General features: G+C 47.6%; 1 long non-coding RNA gene across 1 annotated transcript; it reads right to left on the reverse strand.

Moving 5' to 3' along the window:
* Positions 1-686: 686 nt before the first annotated feature.
* On the reverse strand, positions 687-9,896 carry LOC123332382. Its single transcript, XR_006549177.2, has 3 exons — positions 8,729-9,896; positions 4,374-4,489; positions 687-1,592 (listed from the first exon to the last, which is right to left on the reverse strand). It is a non-coding gene; the product is annotated as an uncharacterized LOC123332382 (long non-coding RNA).
* Positions 9,897-12,928: the final 3,032 nt, after the last annotated feature.

The raw sequence follows: 12,928 nt of genomic DNA on the forward strand, positions 1-12,928 counted from the left end.
CAGTCTCCAGCCTGTCCCTTTCCTCTCTCGCCATCATTTTGTCCTCCACCTTTAACTCAAGCCAACACACACAGCTCTCCTAGCAAGGGCAACAACCCAAAAAAACAGCAATCCCAAAAACTTGTATTTCCTTTTCTCTTCTCACAACACTTGTGACAGCAAATGCATGGGGATTTTCCCAAATCAAATCCCCCCACCCAAGTCTCCAGACACCAATTGTTGATAGTTAATTCAACTCTGACCCTAACTCCCCAGGGTCAGCACAGACCCCACAGGTTAAGGGCTTGGTCCCCGGAGACTGCTCCCATTTCAGAGGTTAGATGCGAGGCCCAGGGTGGCAACTGTACCTAGGTGGGGACTTCTCCTTTTTCTAGAAAGGTATCCTGAGAACCAGGTGATGGTGAGAGGTCCATGCAGTGGCATCAGGAGTCTACCTTACAAGGTCAGAACTCTTTATAATCAAATAAGACGCCCCCATCACACATGAGCTCTTCTTTTCCTGTGTGCACAAAGCACGTTGCTAGTTTGTTTCGTCATGCATGGTTTTTCCCTTTGTTTGGCTATGACTTCATTGAATAAAGAGACTGCATGTCTTAATTTGGCTGTATCAGTGAAAAAAAATCCATTTAGCTACAAGTGGTAATTTGGTTACAGTGGCTTTGAAAAATACATGTTAATTTTTCTCATTTGGTAAGAAGTTTGGGGGTAGGTAATCTGGTGGAGTTACTTAAATATACCCTTAAAGAACTGGGTTCTTTAAAAAAAAAAAAAAAATCACCTTTAGCACAACAGCTTTTGTCTTCATTCTGTGACCTCAGAGTCATAAAATGGCTGCTCTACCTCCAAGCATCATAAATGTGTTCCAGGCCAAAAGGTCTTCTGGTTTTTGTTGTTGTCTGGTTTTAAATCAGGAAAGCAAGATTTTCCAGGAGTGTCAGCAAGAAGGTACCCATTTGTATCTCTTTGGCCAGAACTCTGCATCAGGGCCATTCCTAGACCACCGGCCAGCCAGAGAGAATGAGGTGGTCACGACTAGTTATGAGGCCCAGGACGAGTCTCCTATATCATGACTCAGAACCAGGTTCTGCCAAGCAATAACTCTGAATCTTACCTCTACAGACAAGAGCCTGCCCTTTCCAAGATCCAAGTATCTGTACAGCGGCTATGTATCTGCTGTAACAGCTAACATTGTTAAGTACTTACTAAATGTCAGACATCGTCCTTAAGCAGGTCCATGAATTCTCGTTTAATCCTCACAATGACCGCATGCCATTAATCCTATTTCACAGGAGAAACGGCGCCCACTAACCTTGCACAGGTATACTACTAATGCACGGTCACAGGCCTGAGAACAGGATCCAGGCGACTGGCCTCAGAGCCCACGTCCCCAGCTTCTGCATCCCACCGCTGCCTGTACAGGGGGCAGTGAAGTTGGTTGAATGAACAGTTGAAACAATGAATGCCTTTTTCCCAGAAGAAGCGCTAACCTGCTCAGGGCTTCCCGTGCTGTTTGAAATCACTGTTCTCATCCATCTTCTTACTGGGGTCAGAGTGTTAGTACACGGACAGGATTTATGTCAGTTCATTGTGCTCTGAGGGAGAACAAAAAAAACAAAACACATGAGTTTCTTTCTGGGCTTCCTACATCACAGAGACTAAGTAGAAGTCTGGAGAAGCCTGAGCTTTATCAGCAGACTGAAGTAAAACAACTGTACGTCCATGGGAGTCCAGGGCCAAGAAACGAACAGAATGCTAAGCGCGTCCAGACATCGGCTGCATCCTTGAAGAGTCTAGTAGCGTGTCCCAGGTCTGGTGGGAGAGGATGTGAGGGTCGGGGGTGGGGCAGGGGCCTCACAGATCAGAGAACTGAGGGGAAGACGCTGTCCCAGCACAGGGCGAGCTGGAAGGCTGTGGCCGTGAGATGCCAGACTTCCAGGGGACAGCCGGGCGGCCCTGCCAAACATCTCAGTATTTTGTCTACCGGCTGTGAACATCAGGACTGTGGACAAGTGACTGAAATGCTCTGGTCTCACATGGAGGTTTGGCACTGCTCCAGAGGTAGCCATGGTCCTAAGAACTCCCAGAAAAGACGCAGACTCTGCCTCTAAGTGCAGACCCAGGACAGGGCTGCACAGCCATAATTCAGTCTGATAAACATTTTCAATGTGAATTTCTTCTTTGGTGGGGTTGCCAGATTTAGCAAAATGTAAGCGTAGGACATGCCATTCCACTGGAATTTCGGATAAGCAGTAAATGCTTAGCATCAAAAAAGGTGAAAATTGTTAGTCTCTCGGTCTGACTCTTTGTGACCCCACGTACTGTAGACCACCAGGCTCCTCTGTCTATGGGATTCTCCAGGCAAGAATACTGGAGTGAGTGGCCATTCCCCTCTCCAGGAGATCTTTCTGACCCAGGGATCAAACCCAGGTCTCCTGCATTGCAGGTGGATTCTTTACTGTCTGAGCCACCAGGGAAGCCCAAAAGTCTATCTTAAACACATACCTGGGATACACTTACACCAAACATTCATTCAACAATGATGTGAAATGCAAGTTAAACTTTCTGTACTTTACCTGGAAGCCCTAATCTTTGGGACACAGAAACCCTGTCATGTTTCTGTCACTGTGCTCTATCCTGGCTTTAAAAATGGGACAGACACTTGTCTCCTTGTGTTCTCGGTCAAATAGAAGCCAGAAAACACCCTGAATGGCCAGCAGGAAACAAGGTCCTCTGTCCCAGTCCTGCCTGCTGCCAACTGTCTGAGCTGGGACCAGCGGCGGGTGGAGGCCCACATCCTGAGAGCACATGACTCTTCAACATGTTCTGGGCTACCAGGCACGGCCACCCTGAATCTTCAGAAGCAGCTCCGGCACAGTTTGCACTTTTGATGGGTGTAGAGCCTGGAAGGTCACTGAGGTCCCAGCATCCACTCTCTTTTTCTGGACACAGAAATCCAGGTGCATACAGCTAAGACAGAGTTGCTTCCACTACTGCGGAAATGATGTTCTACGTGAAGAGAGGAAGAAGGCGGTTAGGAGAGGAGGCTACGTTCCCTCTGAGTGCCCTTGAGCCTCACAGGCGGCCTGCTCTGGGCAGGGGGGGGAGGAGCCAGGTCCAGGGCCAGACCACACAGCAGGCACTCTGCCTGCCAACGCTGGGAGGACGGGGCAGGGTCTCCACCACTGCCTCCCATCCTCTTCCACCAGCTCAAGCCTGTGCTTCTGCAGGCTTCCCTTCTCTTCCTGGCGGCTCGAAGCTGCTAGAACAAAGTGTTAGGAACATTCTCTCACTGCCTCCTCAGCTGCCAGGAACACCTAGTATTCTGAGTACAACGCAGATTTAGATTCTCACAACTGTTGCGATGCAGTTGCGAGGTTGGCCAGGTCCTCTCTCCACATCCAAGATGTGGAAAGGAGAAGTTTAGAATGTAGCAAAGCCACAACACCCACCCCAGCTGTTCAGATTCTAGGGCTGGGCTCCACACCGCCACCCCTCCCCTTGCATCTCTGCTAACCCCTGCTGGATGAGGTGTGTCTGGAGGACAGGACACACACAGAGACTGGCATCTACCAGGCAAGTGACCACACAGGGCAAGAAGCCAGCCAACCCGAATAGTAGGTAAGACGGAGGGTACCATGAGCGAGCGAGGGGGCAGGAGGCCCAGCGGGCGCCTGACCAGGGTTCCTGGGGAACCCCACGGGCTGAGGTTGGGTGGCTTTCACATTCTGACCAAGTGAGAAGTGGCCACGCTGGGTCCTGATACTAGTGAGGCAAGAAGGACACAGAAGAGTCTGAGCAAGATCCTACCGCCCAGGAGCTAAAGTGCCCACACCCACCAGGGGACCTTCCTGTTCATGGGCATATGTTTATAAAATGCCAGGAGATCTCACAAATGAAACAGGATTAGAGAAAGACCCGTCCCGGAACAAACATCACTGAACTGGGAACAAAAGTCACAGGGGCAAGGCACCCCCTCCAGGTAACGCCCATCATGAATCAGAGGATGGGTTATTACATGGAAAAGAGTGAATGGAATGCATGAACCAGGATGAAGATTCAAAAATGCCACAGTGCGTGAGAAGGGGCAGGGCGTCCACATGGGCTTCTAGGATCTGAATTTGAAGTGTGATCAGGGCTGTTCCCATAACGCTGGTGAGCACGTGAAGCCAATGGCATTCCCGTCGCTCGAGTCATACAAGAACCCAGGAAGAACAGAACCGGGGGACACAGGGTAAGCATGGGAGGGACACAGGGTAAGCATGGGAGAGCCACAGGTGCCCATGGAGGCAACACTGAGTGCAACACCCAGACCCTGGCCTCAGCGCACTGAGCGCCAGCACCCAGAAGGTGGAAGGGCATTAGAGTCCACCTACCTCCTGGTGCCATTCCTCTCTGTCTCCTGGTATTCTATGACCAAGTCGGGGGAGACCTCCCTCCAAATGGCCTTTGGTCTCCACGCAGCACTCAGATTCTCAGGGCAGCTGTCCATCTGATGGTCTGACAGAAGAACAGTCACCAACAGTGAGATGCAGGTGGAAGGAGCAGCTGGTTAATAAGAATAAGCCTATGGAGTAGAAGGGCCTGCAGAGGCTGCTCGGGCCGAAAGCAGGGCCCCTGCAGCCCGGCTGCTGCCACTGCCTTGGTCAGGATGGCGAGTCGGTGGCCCCCTTGAAACAGCACCAGCTTCAACTGGTTTTGTCTCCTTCAACAGCTTGTTGCTGTAATTACGACTTGGGTTATTAGACGTTACAGAGACAGCACCACTCCGGTACGAGACAGAAACCCGCATCTCCAGGACACCACAGAGCCTAGAGCCCTCCATCCCTAGAACTGAAGCAAGTACAAGCATTGCCACCACTGCCTTTTGTGAAGTGAAGAATCCTTCGAGATGGAAATTCAGCTTCCAGCAGCTCGAGTAGTGTCTGTGGACCGATTCCAGGCCGGCCCATTAGCTTCTGAACCAGGTTCGCTCTCCTAACATGCAACAAACCTAATGCTGAGACACCCAGGTTTGCAGCAAAGAGGGTTTTATTCACAAAGCAGCCCAGCACATGGTCAGAACAGACTTGAAATTGACTTTCTAGAACACCAGGGACAGTTCAGTTCAGTTACTCATTCATGTCCGACTCTTTGAGACCCCATGGACTGCAGCATCCCAGGCTCCCTGTTCATCACCAACCCCCAGAGTTTACTCAAACTCATTTCCAATGAGTCAGTGATACCATCCAACCATCTAATCCTCTGTCATCCCCTTTTCCTCCCGCCTTCAATGTTCCCCAGCATCAGGGTCTTTTCAAATGACTCAGTTCTTTGTATGGGGTGGCCAAAGTATTGGAGTTTCAGCTTCAGCATCAGTCCTTCCAATGAATTGGGATGAAATGGAATTTCAATGAAATCAGAATTGACTTCCTTTAGGATAGACTGGTTGGATCTCCTTGCAGTCCAAGAGACTCTCAAGAGTCTTCTCTAACACCACAGTTCAAAAGCATCAATTCTTCAGCGCTCAGCTTTCTTTATAGTCCAACTCTCACATCCATACATGACTACTGGAAAAACCATAGCCTTGACTAGATGGACCTTTGTTGGCAAAGTAATGTCTCTGCTTTTCAATATGCTGTCTAGGTTGGTCATAGCTTTTCTTCCAAAGAGCAAGCATCTTTTAATTTCATGGCAGCAGTCACCATCTGCAGTGATTTTGGAGCCCCAAAAATAAAGTCTGTCACTGTTTCCATTGTTTCCCCATATATTTGCCATGAAGTGATAGGACCGGATGCCATGATCTTAGTTTTCTGAATTGTGAGTTTTAAGCCAGCTTTTTCACTCTCTTCTTTCACTTTCATCAAGAGGTTCTTTAGTTCTTCTTTGCTTTCTGCCATAAGGGTGGTGTCATCTGCATATCTGAGGTTATTGATATTTCTCCTGGCAATCTTGATTCCAGCTTGTGCTTCATCCAGCCCAGCGTCTCTCATGATGTACTCTGCATACAAGTTAAATAAGCAGGATGACAATATACATCCTTGATGTACTCTTTTCCCAATTTGGAACCAGTCTGTTGTTCCATGTCCAGTTCTAACTGTTGCTTCTTGACCTGCATACATATTTCTCAGGAGGCAGATCAGGTGGTCTGGTATTTCCATCTCTTTAAGAATTTTCCACAGTTTGTTGTGATCCATACAGTCAAAGGCATTGGCATAGTCAATAAAGCACAAGTAGACATTTTTTTCTGGAAATCTCTTGCTTTTCGATGATCCAACAGATGTTGGCAATTTGATCTCTAGTTCCTCTGCCTTTTCTAAATCCAGGTTGAACATCTGGAAGTTCATGGTTTACATACTGTTGAAGCCTGACTTGGAGAATTTTGAGCATTACTTTGCGAGTAAGATGAGTGAAATTGTGCAGTAGTTTGAGCATTTTTTGGCATTGCCTTTCTTTGGGATTGGAATGAAAACTGACCTTTTCCAGTCCTATGCTGAATTTTCCAAACTTGCTGGCATATTGAGAGCAGCACTTTCACAGCATCAACTTTCAGGATTTGAAATAGCTCAACTGCAAGTCCATCTGATAGCTTTGTTCGTAGTGATGCTTTCTAAGGCCCACTTGACTTCACATTCCAGGATGTCTGGCTCTAGGTGAGTGATCACACCATTGTGATTATCTGGGTCGTGAACATCTTTTTCATACAGTTCTTCTGTGTATTCTGGCACCGCTTCTTAATATTTTTTGCTTCTGTTAGGTCCATTCCATTTTGTCCTTCATTGAGCCCATCTTTGCATGAAATATTCCCTGGTATCTCTAATTTTCTTGAAGAGATCTCTAGTCTTTCCCATTCTATTGTTTTCCTCTATTTCTTTGCACTGATCACTGAGGAAGGCTTTCTTATCTCTCTGTGCTATTCTTTGAAACTCTGTATTCGAATGGGTGTATCTTTCCTTTTCTCCTTTGCCTTTCTCTTCTCTTCTTTCCCCAGCTTTTTGTAAGGCCTTCTCAGACAACCATTTTGCCTTTTTGCTTTTCTTTTTCTTGGGGATGGTCTTGATCACTGCCTCCTGTACAATGTCATGAACCTCCATCCATAGTTCTTAGGCACTCTATCAGATCTAATCCCTTGAATCTATTCGTCACTTCCACTGTATAGTTGTAAGGGATTTGATTCAGGTCATACCTGAATGGTCTAGTGGTTTCCCCTACTTTCTTCAATTTAAGTCTGAATTTGGCAATAAGGAGTTCATGATATGAGCCACAGTCAGCTCCCGGTCTTATTTTTGCTGACTGTATAGAGCTTCTCCATCTTTGGCTGCAAAGAATATAATCAATCTGATTTCGGTGTTGACCATCTGATGATGTCCATGTGTAGAGTCATCTCTTGTGTTGTTGAAAGAGGGTGTTTGCTACGATCAATGTGTTCTCTTGGCAAAACTCTATTAGCCTTTTCCCTGCTTCATTCTGTACTCCAAGACCAAATTTGCCTGTTACTCCAGGTATTTCTTGACTTCCTACTTTTGCATTCCAGTCCTCTATAATGAAAAGGACATTTTTGGGGGGTTTAGTTTTAGAAGGTCTTGTAGGTCTTCATAGAACCATTCAACTTCAGCTTCTTCAGCATTACTGGTCAGGGCATAGCCTTAGATTACTGTGATATTGAATGGTTTCCCTTGGAAACAGAGATCATTCTGTCATTTTTGAAATTGCATCCAAGTACTGCATTTTGGACTCTTTTGTTGACTATGATGACTACTCCATTTCTTCTAAGGGATTCTTGCCCACAGTAGTAGATATAATGGTCATCTGAGTTAAATTCACCCATTCCAGTCCATTTTAATTCACTGATTCCTAAAATGTCGACGTTCACTCTTGCCATCTCCTGTTTGACCACTTGCAATTTGCCTTGATCATGAACCTAACATTCCAGGTTCCTATGTGATATTGCTCTTTACAGCATCAGACTTTACTTCCATCACCAGTCACATCCACAACTGGGTGTTGTTTTTGCTTTGGCTCCATCTCTTCATTCTTTCTGGAGTTATTTCTCCACTGATCTCCAGTAGCATATTGGGCACATACCAACCTGGGGAGTTCATTGTTCAGTGTCCTATCTTTTTGCCTTTTCATACTGTTCTTGGGGTTCTCAAGGCAAGAATACTGAAGTGGTTTGCCATTCCCTTCTCCAGTAGACCATGTTTTATCAGAACTCTTCACCATGACCAGTCCATCTTGGGTGGCCCTACCCAGCATGGCTCCAAGTTTCATTGAGTTAGACAAGGCTGTGGTCCATGTGATGAGATTGGTTAGTTTTCTGTGATTGTGGTTTTCAGTCTGTCTGCCCTCTGATGGAGGATAAAAGGCTTACAGAAGCTTCCTGATGGGGAAACTGGGTCTTGTTCTAATTGGTGAGGCCATGCTCAGTAAATCTTTAGGCCAGGGACAGCGGTATTTAAGGGGGCATGCCCTGGGAGGCATGGGGAAAGCTGATTGTCTGTAGGGGTGAGACTCTTCCTGCACAGGCACCAGACACTTGTGTGTGGCCAGTGGAAAGGCCAATGGTCCTATCCAGTCCTAACTGGTTCAGCCCAAATTAGACCCAGCTGATCCCAGTCTTCCTGATTAGGCTGCTTAGGGACCCTTGGGCCCACTTCCCAGGTGGCTCTGCAATAAAGAATCTGTCTACAATCCAGGAGATGCGGGTTCCATCCCTGGAGGAGGGCATGCCAACCCACTTCAGTGTTCTTACCTGGAGGATCCCATGGGCAGAGGAGCCTGGAGGATTACAGTCCATGCGGTCACAAAAGAGTTGGCCATGACTGAGTGTACACACACACACACCCCTTGGAGAACATGCAAGTCTTGAAGCAACCTTGATTAGTGATGCCAGGTGAAACGATTCTAACTCAGGACTTCACTTCCAAGTTTGAAATTTCCCCCAGTCCCTTAGATTTCATCCCAAACCCTGGATCTGGAGATGGATTCGAGCCCTGCTTCCTGACTCCTTGCCTATAGTTGACCTACGATAAAGCTCTTTCCTCAGGAGCTGGTGCCCTAGTCAGGACTCGGGCAGTGGGCTCTCTGCTGGTAACAGCCTCAGTACTGCATCCCAGCTCACCTCCCACTCCTCTGTTTGATCCTCTCTCGCTCCCATCCTTCACTCTCAGCTTAACCGCTCACACTGACACCTGGCTCGGCTCTGCTCTCCAGGAACACAGGCTGAGATGGGGAGGCAGAAGATGGCCTAGCTGTCTTTGGGCTCAGCACCCTCCCGCTCCCTTCACCACACTGCCCTGTACCCATGTCCTCCCCGCCTCAGGCACCCAGGACAGAGCAGCCTCCAGTGCCCAGCCCTTCCCCCTCACAGGCCCGGCTCCTTGTCTCCGGTTCCTTCTATCTTGCCTCTCTTGCTCCTTTTCTTAAGCATTTTTTTTTTCCATTTTGTTTTCTTACATCAAGCCATCATGGTTTCTCTCTTTGTATGAGTTTCCTCTGGCTGCTGTAACAAATTGTTGCATACTAAGTGGCTTAAGACGGCCAAGAAGTATTATCTTACATACATTTGGAGGTCAGCAGTCCAGAATGGGTTTTCCTGAGCCAAGAGAAGCATCAGGGGATCACCCTGCCTCCAGCAGCTCTAAGGGAGAATCTGTTTGTCTGTCCTTTCCAGGTCCAGGGACTCCTGAATCCTCAGTTTATGCCCCTTCCAGCAGTTACACCCCTCCAACCTCTGTTTCCATCCTCCTGTCTCCTTTTCTTACCCTCTTGGCACTCTTTTTCATCTTTTAAGGACCCCTGGGATTATACTAGGTCCATCTGAGTGACCCAGGACAAACTTCTCATCTGAGACTCCTCTGCAGAATCTCTTTGTGTGCATATGTGTGAACTAACTTCAGTCATGTCTGACTGTTTGGGACCCCATGGACTGTAGCCTCTGTGCTTAAGATTCTCCAGGCAAGAATACTGGAATGGGTTGCCATGCCCGCTTCCAGGAGATCTTCCCAATCTAGGGATCAAACCCGCGACTCTTACGTCTCCTGCATTGGCAGGCAGGTTCTTTACCACCAGCGCCACCTGGGAAGCCCTACAGAATCTCTTTGAAATAGTCACACACCCCTGGGATTAGGACTTGGACATCTTGAGGGTCATTAACTCTTTCCCACACCCTTTAAACTCAGAGCACTGTTGTAGTAAAAGAAAGAAACTCTAATGCTCCCCAATCTTCATCTTTGCTCATCTCAGCATCATAAACCCCACTTGCCCAGCTTGGAGGACACTCGCTTTTAAGAGGGATTCACAGCCTCAATGCTTTTAAAATGCACAGCGAATGTGTTAAGAGAAGTCATCTCAGACCTTCCTGTTACTGTGCAAGAAATTTTTTTATGAACTTAGGACACTGTATTTACATTTTAGCCTATTAACCTCCATGCAATTCAAATTCACACTTTTAGGGAGTGGATTCTTGGGATTATTCCATCCCAGAAAAATAACAAGGTATCGTTTTCTGATATATTTCTGGGAATTGGGATTTTAAAACTCCATTTGCTTCCACTATTGCAACAACTCTCAAGGTCAAGAAATTTGGCCTGCGGTCTCACTTTTTTTTCTTTCTTCTGTTGCAACGGAGTCAGGACACAGCCACCGCCTTGTGCATAAATATTTTCATACGTGTGGACATTAGTCCCAGGATCACAGAGCCTGGGGCTGAAAACCACTGTGTGGATGACAGTTTATCCGCTTCATTTTCCTGATAAGCAAACAGCAAAGAGGCAAGGTCTCCCAGTCTGGCTACTATGGGAGTTGTCTCCTTTTCTGCTCCTCTTCTCCAGGAGAAATAGTCTTGATTCTTTTCATATTTCTCTCACCATCCTTGCCTTCATCCATCATTTTTCTCCAGGGTTCCTTGACCTTCTTGCAAAGACCAGACCTTCCACATGGTGTAACGACAGCAGGTGGGGTGGGGCCATCATAGCATCACCACTGCCCCCCAGCCCCGCACACAGCCGTGGAAAGTCTGCCATCCAGACCACATTCCTTGGCAGGCCTGCGAGCAGAAGCTGTGAGATGGATGTGTCTTTCCCTCTTTTCCAGCTCACACCATCTAAGTGTGAGGCAGGGGCCTTTCTGTCTTTTGTGCAAATGCTCCTCTGTGGTAAACTGCAAAAGCTGAAAAGTCTGTCCACAGAAGGGAACAAGACACTGCACAGGATTTTGGTACTGAGACCAGGAGGGCTGTGAGGGATCAGACAGGTCCTCGGGTCACAATCAAGAAATTGGCCTGTACGTATTTGATGCTGAAGTCTGCTGCAAAGGCACATGGGAAATTTCCCCAACAGCATGAAATGCCCCTTGTTTAGCTCAAGCCTTCATGGTAGGCCTGTGGTACAGGCTTCTCTGCCCATCCAGTCACAGGCGTGGTCCCATCGCATGACCCTGGTTAATTTTTTTGCATGCATCTGCATTGATTTGTTTATGATTACTGTCTGTTCCTCTCTACTCCCACTCCCCCTACAAGATCCCCTGCATTTATTTTTTCATCTTTGGCCAGATCAAGTTTATCCTCAGATGTACTTCCATCCTAATGGTAAAGTGGCTGCTGGCAGCAGGAACAGGGGCTCTGTGCTTCCTCATTCACAGCCACAGATGAGAGTTGCATCCCATAAAGGGACTGATTTTCATACCCCCTGAGCCCTTGGTACCAGTCCCCATGGACAAAGGAGCACTGTGGGCCAACGAGCTGAAGCAAGGGAGATGGGGTGTCCTGGGCCGGCTTACTCCACACAGGGCTAGCCCTGGAGCGCCAAACAAAATGTGGGGTAGACAGGCCATGCCGGTGGGAGGCTTCCCAGAGGGACATCCAGCTGCCACTGGGGGGAAGAGGGAGACAGATGGATGCTAAACGCCCAAGCGACAAACCCCTGCAGAACCAGTCAACCCCACCCCTTCCCAGCTACCAACCTGCCCCTGGATCCACACTGGCCATATGTTTCAAGCCAAAACATGAGTCTAGGCACACACATGTGCTGTGCCATGCTGTGCTTAGTCGCGCAGTTGTGTCTGACGCTGTGACCCCATGGACTGTAGCCCACCAGGCTCCTCTGTCCATGGGAAGAATACTGGAGTGGGTTGCCATGCCCTTCTCCAAGGCACACATATATTGTCTCATATTGTATAATTTGTTTCAAGCAAAGAATCGGTTTTCTAGGCAATTTCTGTTACAGATTGAAAATACTGTTACAAAACTGTATTTTGAATGGCCTTCCGTATCTGGAAGTCCCTGGGCTTCCCAGAGGCTCAGCGATAAAGAACCCGCCTGCCAATACAGGAGACATAAGAGGTTTGATCCCTAGGTCAGGGAAGATCCCCTGGAGGAGGGCATGGCAACTCATTCCAGTATTCTTGTCTGGAGAATCCCATGGACAGAGGAGCCTGACGGGCTATAGTCCATGGGGTCACAGAGTCGGACACGACTGACGCGACTTTGCACACATACACACATCCGGATGTCCCTACCATGGTGCAGAATTGTCCAAGAACTTTTCCAAAATTTTAAACCACAGCTTCCTTAGGGCAGATGAGAAGGACAGTCTCGTGTCTGAATGGCTTTTTTGTAGCATCTGAAAATGGTTCTTTCAACTGTGAATCTTTTTTTTTTAAGTTGGTTTTGATTTAGAGAATTGCTTTACAGGGAGGAAGGAGCTGTTGGCTACATTCCTTCAAGAGAGGGATGGGTCAAGATATATCTGGACAATGTGTTCAGATGAAAAAAGGAAAAATTCAGACTGGCTCACAGGTTTAGGGGAGAAAAATGAAAACGTGAATTTTGTTTGAACTCTGGTTCTCTGCTGAGGCTTGTTCACATGCAGATTTCCTAACACTGTTTCTCCAGCTCTGTCCTCCCCCTTTAAAAGCCCTGGTCCTGTGTGTTGATAAATGTGTATCATGCCAC

Source organism: Bubalus bubalis, chromosome 3 (assembly GCF_019923935.1).
Source record: "Bubalus bubalis isolate 160015118507 breed Murrah chromosome 3, NDDB_SH_1, whole genome shotgun sequence".
Taxonomy (NCBI): Eukaryota; Metazoa; Chordata; class Mammalia; order Artiodactyla; family Bovidae; genus Bubalus; species Bubalus bubalis.